Below are 15,818 nucleotides of genomic sequence, written 5' to 3'. Positions count from 1 at the left end.
CTGACACATTTTTATGTATTGGATGGTCGAAATCTTGCAGGTAGGGCTGTGGCTGGTGTTTTCAACATTTTATAATGTAAACGTAACGTGTAGCACGTAATGTCGTTGTGGATTGAAATGTTTTAGCATGTCTTACGACGTTACATACAGAACATAAACATGTCAGAATAAATTATTATGTTATGTAAACCGTTCGAATGTTATATAAACTATATATTTGCTACTGTTCAGCTCCCGACAGATTAAATGTGTCCAGTTAAGTTAATTATAAATTCGATTTGTCGAATGCCACCGTTGCATTTTTATTGAAGCCACGTAAATTAGATGGCGCTGTGGGATAGCGTTAACATGGCCCAACACTGCGCAACGAAGAAGGTGATGGGGAAGGCGGAAAGTCTCATTTTAAAATACCCGCTTTTTTGTTTCTCGTCACTTTAACCTTCTGCAATGGTTACGGTAGCACGAACAACTATTTTACGTTATTGTTGTTAGACATACACAATCAGTTGACTTGAGCAGAGCGGCACATGTTAGTGTTAGTACAAGTAACGCATTTTGAAATTCAGACTCTTTGTTAGGAGTGACTGTTATTGGCATGGCATAGCACATATTGCTGAACTTTTTTTTTAATTAACAAGCTTCTCCTGTGCACTCAAACAAGTCCCTGTCTTCATCCTTTGACTCAACACGTTTTTATTATGCATTTAAGGGGGAAAGAAAAAAAAACTGACTGTTGAAACTAATAAATCAATTTAAAAATCCAACATTAATTTGATCTTTATATGATTAAACATTTAGAAGAATATGTATAAATAAATCTTGTTTGAAGTAGTATTTTTACATACCATATTTATGTTTTTGTTTTGATTCTTTTTTTTAATCGTTAAGCTTGTGGAATCCACTGCAGAAATCTGGTGGGGAGCTTATAATTTTACATTTTTAATACATTTTAATACATGTTTTAATACATATTTTAATACATAATTCTTAAACATTTTTTAATTTATTTTGCAGTACATCACAACCAAGGAAGGTGAATGAGAAATATGCCAGAGTAATTGTGGTGTTGTTCCTGTACCTCAGTGACCCCTTCTTCAAAAATGGCTAGGTAAGTATCACACTTTTTTTTTTTTTTTTTTTTTTTTTTAGTTTTAATTATTTGACAAGTTTTAAATGGTGTATTTTGCTCTTGGATTTTAAAACATTTTTTCCCCCTCCTTTTTCTGTACTTTTGTCTTTCTAAGGAGCATTGCTATGTTGGTGAGAGTGCCACCAGATATTTGCCATGGAGAATCAAAACTATACAGAGAGGCATTGCTAAAGAACAAGGAGTATCATTTGAAGGTACAAAATGAAATGAGAATTTCATTGTGTCATCTTTCATGGCAGTTTTGTTGCCATGGTGTTGCATTAAAGGGTTAGTTCACCCAAAATGAAAAATTCTGTCATTAATTACTCACCCTCATGTCGTTCAAGACTTTCGTTCATCTTCAGATCACAAATGAAGATCTTTTTGATGACAGAATGCTGTCAGATTTCCTTCCATAGACAGTCTTTGCAACTGACACTTTGATGCTTCAAAAAATTCATAAAGAGATTGTAAAACTAATCCATATGAATCGAGTGGTTTAGTCCAAATTTTCTGAAGAGAATCGATCGCTTGTTATGATGAACGGATTTAATTTATGCTTTTACTCACATGTAAACATTGATCAGCGAACATAAGCAGAAGCTCAACCGAACCTGAATAACGCACAAGAACCGTGCTGGTTACGTGCTGCATAACCAGTGAGGTTCATTCTCGTGTGTTACGTGGTACGTTTGAGCTTCCGGATGAGGTTTGTTTTTGTGCGTTATTCAGGTTCAGTTGAGCTTCTGCTTATGTTCACTGATCAATGTTTACATGCGAGTAAAAGCCTAAATTAAATCTATTCATCATAACAAGCGATCAAGTCTCTTCAGAAAATTTGAACTAAACACCTCGATTCATATGGATTAGTTTTCTGATGTCTTTATGAACTTTTCTTTATGAAGTTTTAATTTTATGAAGTGTCAGTTGCAAAGGCAGTCTATGGAAGGAAATCTGACGGCATTCTGTCATCAAAAATATCATAATTTGTGTCCAAAGAAGAACAAGAGTCTTATGGGTTTGGAACGACATGAGGGTCAGAATTTTCATTTTGGGGGTGAACTAACCCTTTAAATGTGACTAAGGATTAACTTCATATAGCATTCTTTAAGCAGTGTTGATCTTAAAATGCTTTGTTGTTCATCAGGAAAAGGATTGTCTTGTCAAGGCCAGAAAAGGCATCTACGTCTCAAATAGGGATATCTTGTCTTCTAGAAGGTTTGTTTTTATTTATTATTATTTTTATTATTATTTTCTTGTAGTTTTCTTTAACATATTAACTCTGCAATTTGCTTGGTTTTCTCAGAGTGAAACAAGCATTGAGGAGCATCTTCAAGATATCGCTGGAAGTGCTCAGCCCTATGCTGTGGGAAGAAGAATTCAGTTCACCAGTTCTTCATTCTTGATCAACATGTCATTCCATGCAAGTAAGCCTCTTCTCTTGATGCCTTTGATGACATTTTTAATGGGATTAATTTACCCAAAAATGAAAATTCTGTCATTAACTCTCCCTCATGCCGTTCCAAACCCGTAAGACCTTCGTTCATCTTCGAAACACCAATGAAGATATTTTAATGAAATCTGAGAGATTTCTGTCCCTCTGTTGACAGTTTACACAACTAGCACATTCAAGGCCCAGAAAGGTAGTAATGAGACATTAAAGTAATCCATGTGACTCTGTTGGTTTAACCTCAACTTTATACACGCATTCACACAACAACGACTGTTTTAATTTCAACAAATCACTCATGCGTCGTGGTGCTCTCATGTACGCTCGTCCCGTTTTGCGTTGCTTCATAAAACTGAAGTTAAATCACCAGAGTCACATGGGTTACCTTGATGTCTTTACTGCCTTTCTGGGCCTTGAAAGTGGTAGTTGTGTAGGCTGTCAATGAAGTGACAGAAGTCTCCCAGATTTCATCAAAAATATCTTCATTTGTGTTCTGAAAATGAACAAAAGCCTTATAGGTTTTGAACGACATGAGGGTGAGTAATTAAGGAGAGAATTTTCATTTTTTGGTGAACTAACTTTGTAAGGCACACTTTGTTTTTAGGCACCACTTAACACTATTCTACACAAGATGTACACTTTCATTCAGACCACAGTGTACAACAAAGATGTTGACTGTACTGCATATAGTGATGTATTGTCATTTCATGCAGATGTGATATTTTTGTGCATATACGTGTATGTTTCTTGAGACTGACAGCGTTTAAATAAATGTTTTAAATGTGATGTCGTTGAACTTGTTTTCTTTTCTGTTTTGAAAACACCAATTGGGTTTTAAAATTTGAGACAATTTTTCACTATTACAAATGTAAATAAACTCTACATAAGTGAAATATTAACACTAATCGGAGTTAATTTTCCTGTAGTGTTAAGTTGTGGTAACACCAAACAGAGTTAATTTCTAGTGTTAAACTCTAGTAACACTCTTCAGTGTTGAGCAGTGTTAAATTTTTACTCAAAATAGAGTTAATTTAACTCTGAAAATTTAACACTTTGACGAGAGTCAATTTATCACCAATTCTGAGTGGGACCAAATACACTCGGGCCGAGTGTTAAATTTGACTCTTATAGACACATTTACACAGTAAATTTTGCAGTGGCTGACGAACAAAAACTGCCCGACAGCCGACCGTCGGCTTGGTGTGTTCTGGGCTTAACACATGGATATCAGTTTAAATGTTGTACATGATTTTTTTTTTTTATTAATATACTTAACTGCAAACTAAATGTAATGTTTTCAGACACTTAATTGCATGTTTACAATTAAATGAAAATGTTTTATAGTTTAAATATATGTTATATGCAATTAGCTGAACTTTAGAGGTTTTTTTTTTTTTTTTTTTTTTGACCCACTTAGGTACATTTACTTAAGACCCTCTAAGTATATCCTTATATATAGATTCATTATTTGGTTGTCTTTGAAATATGCTTAAAGTGTTGAATGTGTACTGCTTAATGTACTGACAAGCATTTAATATACTTTAATGTCATTCCTATTGAAACTTGTCATGTATTTAAATACAATCTGAAAGTTGGGACGTTTTTTAAATTTGCTTTAAAATGAAAGCTAAAAGACAAAATTTTATTCACAATAGAACATAGATATAACAAATGTTTAAAGGGAGAAATTTTACACTTTTATCCACTAAATGAGCTCATTTCAAATTTGATGCCTGCTGCAGGTCTCAAAAAAGTTGGCACGGGGGGGAACAAATGGCTGAAAAAGCAAGAAATTTTTGAAAAGATTCAGCTGGAAGAACATCTAGCAACTAATTAAGTTAATTGATATCAGGTCTGTAACATGATTAGCTATAAAAGGGATGTCTTAAGCCCAGGATACACTGCACGATTTTTGGCTGTCCCAGACGAAAGATTGCCATTGTGAAACAATCGTGGCGATTTCTGTGATCGTGGCTCTTAATCGGTGGTCCTATGTCGTACAGTGAGAGAGGTTCAAAGACGGCCGTTTTCCCGGTCTTGTGACCAAAGATAGCCTACAATAATTTTCTGACAGTGTCAGAAATTCAGCTTGATCAACACACAGTGTGTTTGCTGCTACGACCTACGTCTACTGACCAGCCAATAAAAATACGACATGAAATCAAAGCGACATGGCGCTAAAACTTAAAACTGCTTACCTCAAGCTCTTTTCCCTTCTTCTTTCGCCGCTTCCTTTTTATTTTCAGCACACATAAAAACTACAACTGCCAAAGTGTGATTCAACGTGGTGTTTTGTTTTCCACTAGCGCATGCTGATGATGTTTTATTCTTCTATAGAAACTTGCATCGTAGCCTACGTGTCATGATCGTACAGTCTACATGCATGTTGTACCCAAGTTTAGTAGATCCATATCGCACAGTGTGATAAAGTAATGATCTTATAGGATTGATAAAATCGTGCAGTGTATCCAGGGCTTAAGAGAGACAGAGTCTCTCAGAAGTAAAGATGGGCAGAGCTGTGAAAGAGTACGTAAAAAGATTGTGGAAAACAATGTTTCTCAACATCAAATTGCAAAGGCTTTAAAAATCTCATCATTTACAGTACATAACATCATCAAAAGATTCAGAGAAACTGGAGAAATCTCTGTGCGTAAGGGACAAGGCCGGAGACCTTTATTGGATGCCTGTGGTCTTCGGGCCCTCAGACGACACTGCATCACTCATCGACATGATTGTGTCAATGACATTACTAAATGGGCCCAGGAATACTTCCAGAAACAACTGCGGAAAACACAATCCGCTGTGCCATCTGCAGATGCCAACTAAAGCTTTATCATGCAAAAAGGAAGCCATATGTGAACATGGTCCAGAAGCGCTGTCGTGTCCTGTGGGCCAAGGCTCATTTAAAATGGACTGTTTCAAAGTGGAAAAGTGTTATATGGTCAGACGAGTCCAAATTTGACATTCTTGTTGGAAATCACGGATGCTGTGACGATCTCTGATGGTATGGGGGTGCACGGTATGAGCAGCTTGCATGTTTTGGAAGGCACTATGAATGCTGAAAGGTATATAAAGGTTTCCAGATGACGTCTATTTCAGGGAAGGCCTTGGGTATTTCAGCAGGACAATGCAAAACCACATACTGCAGCTATTACAATAGCATGGCTTCATCATAGTAGAGTCCGGGTGCTGAACTGGCCTGCCTGCAGTCCAGATCTTTCACCTATAGAGAACATTTGGCGCATCATTAAGTGAAAAATACGTCAAAGACGACCACAAACTCTTCAACAGCTGGAAACCAATATCAGTCAAGAATGGGACCAAATTCCAACACCAAAACTCCAGAAACACATTACCTCAATGTCCAGATTCAAACTGTTTTGAAAAGAAGAGGAGATGCTACACCATGGTAAACATGCCCCCGTCCCAACTATTTTGAGACCTGTAGCAGGCATCAAATTTGAAATGAGCTCATTTTGTGCATAAAATTGGAAAAATTCTCAGTTTAAACATTTGTTATGTTATGTTCTATTGTGAATTATTATTATTATATTTTTAATTAAATTTTTAATGTACTGCAATTTAGTACATTTAAAATATATTAACTTTAAATTTAATATCAAATAACGACAGTTAAAAAGATAATGGAGTACTTTACATGTGCTTTAGTATATGTTAGTCAACACATCAGAATATACTCTCTTGAGTAGGTGCTTACTTTGAATAAGTAATTACTTCACAACCACTAAAAAAGTACTTTATATAGTATAAATGTGCGTAGTATGAATATAATTTGGACATACTACATTTGCCATACTGTCATTATCATGTGACCTACCAGCGTCAGTTGGGTCGGTTCACTGCCATTCACAAATCCTTTCCCATGTCCTCAAGGGATTGTAAAGTGTCCATCGTATGCACAATTCAGAATCTCGCTGGAAGCAGTAGGTCACTTTTTGATTAGTACTGTGAATTCGGACATATTTCTTTTGTTACATACTGTTTTTCACGTATATAGTATAGGGAAGTATGCGATATGTGATAATTTGACATTATTACAAAGTGCACTTTTGGAACGTACGGTATGTAGGCCTATTCTTTTAAAGTACACTTGGCCCTTTATTTCATTAATATCTGCAAGACAAGTAGTTTTTTAAAAATATACTTTTAAGATTTTAAGTACACTAAGTACACATTCAATACAAATAAACACACTTATGTTTCACCAGGGAATTGTGAAATATTTCAGTTTAAAAGATCAAACACGTTGAAAACATTGGCTTAAAAAACAACAGTGTGTTATTAGTCTATATCAGTCACTTTCAAAATGGTCAGATGTCAGCTATGTAACTGTTCAATTTTGTAGTGATTTCACTAGAAGTGAATACAGAAGGTAGTGTTACAACCGTCCTCTGCTTCCCCTATACTGAAAAATATATTAGCTGTTATCAAATATCATCAGTAATCAAAAACATCAGGTTCATAATTTTAGTTTGGTCTGACTGCAATATTTTCAAAAATGGAAAGGCAACTCTATCACCTTACGGTCTTACAGCTTCTGACGATCCCAGTAAAATGTATGTTTTTCTGATCACACCCTGTGAAAAACATACACTAGAGAAAATGAATGCCTTCCTATGTGGCATACAACAAAATGATTACACATTTCAGAGCAATCTGCTGGTCCTGTGGTCCTAATCACTCTGTCGATAGCCCTTCCAGTGTGCAGGTGTGCTGTTACAGATGGTTTTATGAAGATCCATTAAAAATAATTTAGCTCATCGCTGGGCCCAGGAGGGGCTCATTGGCTTGGACTAGCACTTCCAGAGAGGCACTGCCCCTCCCCCAATAACACCGTGAGCCATTGCCATGGGAACACAGGAGTCAGCCACCTGATAAAATCTAGCCAGAAATGCCTTTATATATATATATATATATATATATATATATATATATATATATATATAAGCCTAATCCATTAGCTATATGGCCAATCAAGTGATATGCAACAGTGGCATTGTAACATTGATTTGATGACCGTATGACAGTGACATATTATTTACATGCTCTGTGGGATGTTTGATTGGTTGAGGTCACATCATGTGGCTAACACTGTGTGATATGTATGCTATAAATAATCAGTTTATTAAAAGAACAGTTTACACAAAAATATCAAGAATCTTGTTCACAGGCAAAACTGCACAGCTATGCAATACTTTTATGTGAGGGTCCATATTTTCTCCAGTATTTTTGATCATTTTCACAAAACTTTCATGGCCCCCAGAATATTTTGTTTTATGAATATCTGAACATAGTGCGTAGTTATGCATAGTTATCACCAAAGCTCACTCTATTTTGCTGTAGATCTTTAAACCATTACGGTGCCTCAGAAGTCTGTCCGAAATCTGTTCTGTGATGTACCTTTGTGTGCAAATGCTGCCTACAAAATCATTGCCTGATAAGGCAAGTGACGCAACAAGTCAGCTGACTAAGTTTTTGGACATAGCCATTGCTTGCTTCTGCTTCTTTTCCGGCTGTGTTTTGATCTGGAGATTCTGTACTTTTTCAGAAGAGGCGTAATAGCGCCCCCTACCACATAACAGTGAAAACGTGGATTGCCAGAAATTTCCATCAATAGCAGGGAACTTGAAAGTGATGGTTAAATTGCTGTCTATGGATGAGTCATATGCCAAACAATGGCACGACATATTTTTAAGATGCAAGTTACTTTCAGTTACTACAGCTCAAACATGCATTTTAGTCTGGGCTTAAGCCTTGTCTGTGAAACAGGGGATAAACTACTTGAATACAGTTTTAACTGTAGTGTGTTATTCGATAATATATTTAAAGATAATATATTTTAAATGTTTAAAGATAATATATTTTAAATGTTTAAATAAAATATATTTTATTTTATATTTCAAAACATGACAAACAAGTTTAGAAATGACAGTACATTTATTAAAGTATATTTTAGTTCACCATAAATGCTTGTCATATATTCAGCTGTGCACTTTAGCAATATTTCAATGACAATAGAAGTGCTTATGAAATTACATATAAAGATGTACTTAAGTCCTACTTAAGTGGGTCAAAAAAGCACTATAAAGTTCAGCTAATTGCATTTGTAAATGCAATTAAGTGTCCAAGTCAAGTCTATTCTTTTGAAGAATATCATTTCCATATTAAGTATTGGTTTTGAAATTATTTGGAATTACATTTGGGTGAGCACATTTTATTTTTGACATTTAAATGTACAAAAAATCCTCTATATGTGGCTTTTGTAATTATATATATTAGCAACAGAGAATCAAAATAAAGTTTTTTGTGATATTATCAGTGATTGCATGAGCTCATATGTTAAAGAAAGCTACAATGATGTTGGTTTACCACAATCCCTCAGGCTTCAGATCTGGAGAAATGACAAATATTTTCATGGTAAACAGAAATCTCCAGCAGTTTGTTTTGTCTCTGTTTATTCCATGTGACTGAGTTCTTTAAAAAAAGCTCAGATGGCAGAGACACTTCCAGCTAAATCTCACTTTGACAAAAACTAAGCAGCTTTGGGCCATATTGGTTTTGGTTTTAGGTTAATAGATCTGGCTTTTCCAAACTCGTGACCTCTGGTTGCTGTGTCTAATTCCAGGAACTGTCAACAAAGCACTGTGGTTTCTGCACTTGCTCAAGCTCTTGGAAATGGCAAAGTGACAGATGAGAACAAACCTCTCTACCAAATCCACCCTCATTCTAGATTAGCTCTTCTCAGCAACAGATGCTAGGGCACGCTCGCTGAACCAGCCGTGCTGAAGTCCCATAATTAATCTCCTATTACTCTCCTCGACTCTCTATCACGCAGGTAATCATGCTAAAATGCCATCTTTGTGCAGGTATTTACGCAAGCTGCGATATACGCCAACTAGGAGTCTGCCCTACAAGAGTGTAATGCATATATCTCGGGTTTACAGTGGCCACATTGGATACACATCAATCTTTACATTAATGTAAAGATTATGTAAAACATTTCCTTTCACACTGAAAAAAAAATGTGGTCACTCAGAAATTGCTAGTAAATTTCACAAACAATTACAAAGAAATGGCAAGTAACACATTGAATTAAACATGAAATCTTACCTGAAATGGTATTTTCTTGTAAAACATACTCCAATAATCTTGGTTTAATTTACAACTTTGAAAAAAAAACAATTTCACAGTGCAGTTTCTTTTTCTTTCAGCAATCGACCTGAAGGATGTGTGCTTTCATGTCTTGATTTTACCTTGACAGACCATTCCTACGCTTTGCTTTCAAGAGTCGAGCATATCAGTACAAGGTCCCCCCTTTGGGCTGTACCTGTTTTACCAAAGTTGCGGAGGCTGCCCTCACCCTTAGGCTAGGGAGGTGGGCATTCACATCTTGAATGATTGGCTCATTCTAGCTCACTCTTGGGATCAGTTATGTAAACACAAAGACCTGGTGCTCAGGCACCTTTGCCATCTGGGGCTTCAGGTCAACTGGGAAAAGAGCAAGCTCTCCCCCGCGCAGAGTATCTCTTTTCTTGGTATGGAGTTGGACTCGGTCAGTATGATGGTGCGTCTCATCAAAGAGTGCTCACAGTCAGTGCTAAACTGCCTGAATACATTCAGGTGGAAGATAGCAGTTCCACTGAATCAACTTCAGAGGTTCCTGGGGCATATGGCATCCTCAGCCACAGTAACGCCACTTGGATTGATGATATGAGACCGCTACAGCACTGGCTACATCCCCTCCTGTGACCACTCTGTTGTCCTTTCTAGACAGTCTGGCTCAAGATCCTGTCTCTAAAGACAGTGCTCCTGACTGTGCTCATTTCCTTCAAGAGGATGGGGGACCTGCAGGCATTTTTGGTCAGTGAATCGTGTTTTGAGTTCGGGCAAAGGAAGTTCAGGGAAAGGCTGTCTCTAAGTAGAGGTTGCCCCACTGGATAGTGGACGCCATTGCCTTGGCGTACCAGTCCCCCTCGAGGTGAGAGCTCACTCCACTCAGGGTGTTGCCTCCTCCTGGGCGTTGGTGCACAGTGCCTCTCTAGTGGACATCTGCAGAGCTGCGGGCTGGGTGACACCTAACACATTCGCAAGATTCTACAATCTCTGAGTGGAGTTGGTTTCATCCCGTGTTGGGTACAAACAGGTAATGTGCGGGAATATCTGGCTCTGTGTCACGCCTTGCAGTGCCATTTCCCTCTGACAGGGGGAATACATGCTTTTCAGGTGAGTTCCCCACTTGGCGAACCCTGAATCATGTTCCTCCATCCGGACGCCAGGCCCAGTACTGATGTGCATGCCCGGCCGGACTGCCCTTGTACTGGGCTAAATGCCCATATGTTGTGATTCCCCCTCTGCAATCCCATATGTAAACTGTCCATGATACGGTTTCCCTGTCTGTAAACCCATGTGAAATACATATATGACATATTATAAATGAATCATTAATAAGACGCATGCATTTTTTTTAATCATTAGGTAATAACAGGCTTATTTTGAAAATAAACCGGTGCTTTCAATCAAGGACAGTTTTTTTTCTGTCCTTTTAAAAACTCTACACATGTGCTCACCAATTGTTTTATGTGGTGAGGCAATTGCTAAAGAATAAACAGCACAAACACACTTTGGAATACTAATGCTTGACCTTTAAAGTCCAAATATTGAGTTTTTCACTGGCTACTGACTCCAAATGGAATAAATGATCTGCATAATACATTACAGCAGTAGCAATTAAAGACAAAACGTGGTCCCATTGATGATCGGCTACATCAGACACTGCAGGCTCTTTGAGATTTTTATTGAAAGGATTTGCTTGTAGAGAGACAAGCTAATGCCATGTTGTATTTCAGCTGTAACTACATATTGGAGCTGTATCTATTATATCAGAGGACTATGTACAAATTTACTACATAGTAGGCGGTTTCAGTTGCTACCCAGGAAATGAATCAAACGTGTGATTGGCTGTTTGCTGTACATGTCACACTTTCAGGCTCCAGAGTTAATCACAAACTCTGGATCAAACCCTGAGTTGACAGAGAACGTTTATATGGAGTGTTGAACCTGATCGAGCCTGCTGAACCTGATCTAAACCAGGTTGGATTTATATCATTTTGTCATCTCTAAACCTACTCTGAAACTCAAGGTTTCTAGTTTTTGAAAGTTTCCAGTGCATTTGTTTTTGGTCTATATATGGTAACACTATACAATAAGATCCCATTAATGTTAGTTATTGCATTAACATGAACTAACAATAAGCAATACATTTGTTACAGTATTTATTAATCTGTGTTAATGCTAGTTGAAAAAAAACAACAACTGCTCATTGCTAATTCATGTTTTTTAAATAATACTTACAGATTTTTTTATTTTATTTTAACAATGTATTAGTAAATGTTGAAATTAACACTATATAAGGTGTTCTCTCTCTCTCTTCAAGATTCTTTTCAAGAGGACTATGGGATAAGAAAAGTGAAAATTTATCTACAACCAGATTAAGGATAAACTATTTAAAATGGGCTGGTAGTTTGAGGCTCTAAATGATTCACTAAATAGTATTTTACATGCTCCACTGACCCTTCTGTAGACAGTCTCCCAGTGCACAAGTTTGTCTTTCTAAATACAACTCTAGTTTGTCTTTCTAAACCCAGCGTTGTGCGTAACTCATCAGCAAACAACTGCCACTCACTCGTTCATCTCTTCCAGATAAGCCGAGAGCCCTTGAATTAAGTCAGTCATTTAGTCGTAACAAATTAATTAAAAGAATAATTAAATCATTAACATATTAAATATAGCAATTAGAAATCATGTTTTACATGAGCGAATCTGAGTGATTTTGATGGGGAAGAGTGGAGGAAGCAATTGAGTGTACCCACCCAGCACACTGTTTAGTTAGCCTTTAGGATGTTTTTTTTTTTTTTTTTTTCAAGCAAGAATAGACTATTTTAGAAATAATCTGTTCTCAGTGTCTCTTTCTATCTTTTATACACACATTTTCACGTCTGAATTATCTTATATACACAATGGATTTTGTCAGATTTGAGGAAAAACAAACCACGACTACATCAGTTCTGTTATCTACACTTGCTTTTCATCTTGAAGAGGAGAATATGTTTGCCTGCATGTCTTTATAAATTGGAGATGATAAACGAACATTTTCTTGCTGGCAGTGACAAAGATAACTCTAAAAAAAAGAAAAAAAAAAAAATCCTATTGGCTTTTAGTGACTTGTCTGTTTGTCATACACAGTTCTTTCAGATGTGATTTCCGTTGATCTGAAAAACAATGACACCTTAAAATCAAATAAATATTGGAGGTCAAGTACCTAGTGTATGATCAGATTTTAACATTTTCTTTGGAAAATGAGTGGCTATGCAAAACTTACCACCAAGACCCAGGTCACTCCTTCAATTGTGTTTTTCACCATTTACCCACCAGCTAAAAATTCCATTAAGCTGTCAGATGGGACAACCCAGGACGAAGGAGGAGCTAGGGAGGAGATGATGGAAGGAGCCAGGGAGGAGACGACGGCGGAAGGAGCCATGGTGAAGCCTTGATGTAGAGGCCAGGCGGAAACAGGAGGACGACAGTCAGAGGTGAAGCCAGGGTGCCAGAGTGACTGAGACTGAGGTGGAGCCGAAGGGAAGGAGTAGCCCGGCGAAGCTGAAGGGGTAGAGGGATGAGGCACAGCTGAAGGACCGGAAGTCTGTAGCGTAGGCAGGGCAATAACTGTCCAAGGCAGAGCCGGAGGGAGGGAGGAGCCAAGGTGGAGACGACTGGTTGACAGGCTGAGGTGGAGTGACAGGCTTGAGTGTTCGAGGAGGAGCCAGAGGGTTGACATACCAGGGCTGAGCTGGTGAACCCAAGGGGGATCCAAGCTGCTGAGAGGAGCTAGCAAAGGAGGAGCCAAAGGACTGAAGGGAGCCAGTGGAGTCAGGGACAAAGAACTGGATAGCATATTCACTGGGTTATGAAGCGACCATCTTGGCTGATACAGATTAGGCAGAGATTTTAAAAAAATGGCCTCCTTGGCTGCTGCGGGACGAGCAGAGAGTTCAAACATGACTTTCTTGGTCGGTATGGGACAGGCAGAGAGTTAAAAAAAAGACCTCATTGGCTGACATGGGATAGGCAGAGGAGGTGGGAGTGGGAGGCAAGGTGGGAGCATCATAAACCACACTGACATGGTGCTGGGTGACGAAACAGACTTGGTACTGGGTGACGAAACAGACTTGGTACTAGGTGATGAAACAGGGATGGTGACGATCCTCACACACTCCTCATTAATGGGGTTCGAAGTCAGCACCCTCACATCAGCATTGCCACTCTGGGTGGGGCAATGACATGCCCTCGTACTCTATGAGAACCACCACAGGAACGGACACAGGGACGGGCTCACACACATGGTCAGATTCCTCTTCTGGCTCGGGCCTCGGGACGAACTTGGCCTCAGGGGATGCTCCTTGATGGAAGTGATGGCCAGCTCACACACCTGGTCACGCTAGGCTTCTTTTGGCTCTGGGTCCACGGTGGGATCAGGCTTCCTCTCCCCGCAGAGCTTCGGCTTTTTTTTGTGTCTTTTTTTTTGTGGCTTTTTTTTTTCTTTTTTCGGTGGGCTCTAGTTTCATCACTGCGGTGGGCTCATTGATAGGCTAGGTGGGTGGGACTGCGGGTGGGTAAAGATCCTCCTCACTCTCTCCGATATAGTTAAAGGGTTCGCACTGATGTAATACCTGCTCAATGAATTCGTGGAACATTCCTTGAGGGAAAACAGAACAACACCTGTTGTGAGATGAGATAAGACCAGGACTAAATAAAAATGAGGACTATATATACACAAGGAAACACTAATTAACAAGACACTGGTGAGACACATGAGGGCAAATCAAAAACCATGGCAACAAAAGAGCATGAACAAAGAAAACACAGAAAACTGAACTGAGAACAGTGCAAAACTAACTCAAAAATGTGATTGCTTGCAGATAATGTGATGTAAAGGGCCGATCAGCCTGCACCCTCTAGAGTTTCATGACTGAACTTGATATTTATCAAAAGAAATTTGCAATTGCAAACATTTTAAATATCTTTCTTTTTTTTTTTTTAGGTTTCATAATTCGGGATTGCAATGGCTACAAAGGGATACACAATGTCAAAAATTCCTCACAGCTTGTTCTGTGTCAGTGGATGGTGGTAACTTGCTGGAATACAGTTGATCTCATTAATTCCCAGGTTGAATCTTCAGTTCTTCTGTGAATATGCATAAAGCAGAACATCTTATCAACTGCTGAAGCGGCACCATCCTCTACTGGCTCCCAACAGAGCAGGTCTCATCCTGGAACCCCTACCAGCAGTAGAGCTCTCAACCAACACTTGATAACATGGATTAATTCAGATCAAGCATGTGTGAAAACAATATGTTTTTTCTCGGACATTGATCTTCTCTTAAAGGTGGCATGAAATGGAAATTGCAATGGTCTCTTTTTCATTATTATGGCATATCTGAGTGAAACGGCTTCTCAAATGAGAAAAAAAATGTAGGGCAGAACTTGTTTTTGTTCCATTGGAAATTCATAGGATAGGATTGACTAATTGATGGGATTGATATGATAGCTAATAGCTGGGAATTGATTTGGTGACCATGAAAGCAACACTAACTGTGGGCTTGGACACTGTTTTGTTAGAATTGATTTACAGAAAACTCTTTCTTCTGTCTGTTATTGTTTGGCCAAACTAGTTTTCAGTCTAAACAGCTTTCTGGAGCTAAAATCTAAAATTAATCTAAAAACTGCTGGGCCACAGTTTGTGACTTTCGAATTGTTTACTTAAACCCTGTGAACCCTGGGGTTTGTTGCAATGTGATGTGCTACAATGGTTTGAGGCCTCGTACGCTGGCCACATAAAAGCATCCATTTGTCCTGTTTTCGGAAGTAGAAGAAGTATATGGTGTATGTGAGAAATAGCATGGGGTATCTGTTTACTGTCAGAGTTACCTTTGTGAAAAAGAAGTGCGCTTAATTGTATTGAATGTGTCAGGATTACTGATAACTGTAGTGTTTTATTTGATATTACATTTAAAGTATTTAATATAAATGTAAACTATAATACATAAACAATCATTTAATGCAAGAAACATGCAATTAAGTATAAAAGTTCTGCATTTCAAAAATATAATAAAAGGTACTTCTTTTTCAAAAGGGATGTGTTATAGATGTCCCTGCATATCAC

General features: G+C 38.1%; 1 long non-coding RNA gene across 1 annotated transcript; it reads left to right on the top strand.

The window, feature by feature from the left end:
- Nucleotides 1-741: 741 nt before the first annotated feature.
- On the top strand, nucleotides 742-2,884 carry LOC127516113 (uncharacterized). Its single transcript, XR_007930935.1, has 4 exons — nucleotides 742-1,108; nucleotides 1,245-1,344; nucleotides 2,277-2,347; nucleotides 2,436-2,884. It is a non-coding gene; the product is annotated as an uncharacterized LOC127516113 (long non-coding RNA).
- Nucleotides 2,885-15,818: the final 12,934 nt, after the last annotated feature.

The sequence above is a fragment of the Ctenopharyngodon idella genome, chromosome 7, assembly GCF_019924925.1.
Source record: "Ctenopharyngodon idella isolate HZGC_01 chromosome 7, HZGC01, whole genome shotgun sequence".
In the NCBI taxonomy this organism is placed as follows: Eukaryota; Metazoa; Chordata; class Actinopteri; order Cypriniformes; family Xenocyprididae; genus Ctenopharyngodon; species Ctenopharyngodon idella.
This window is presented reverse-complemented; position numbering and strand designations above follow the sequence as displayed.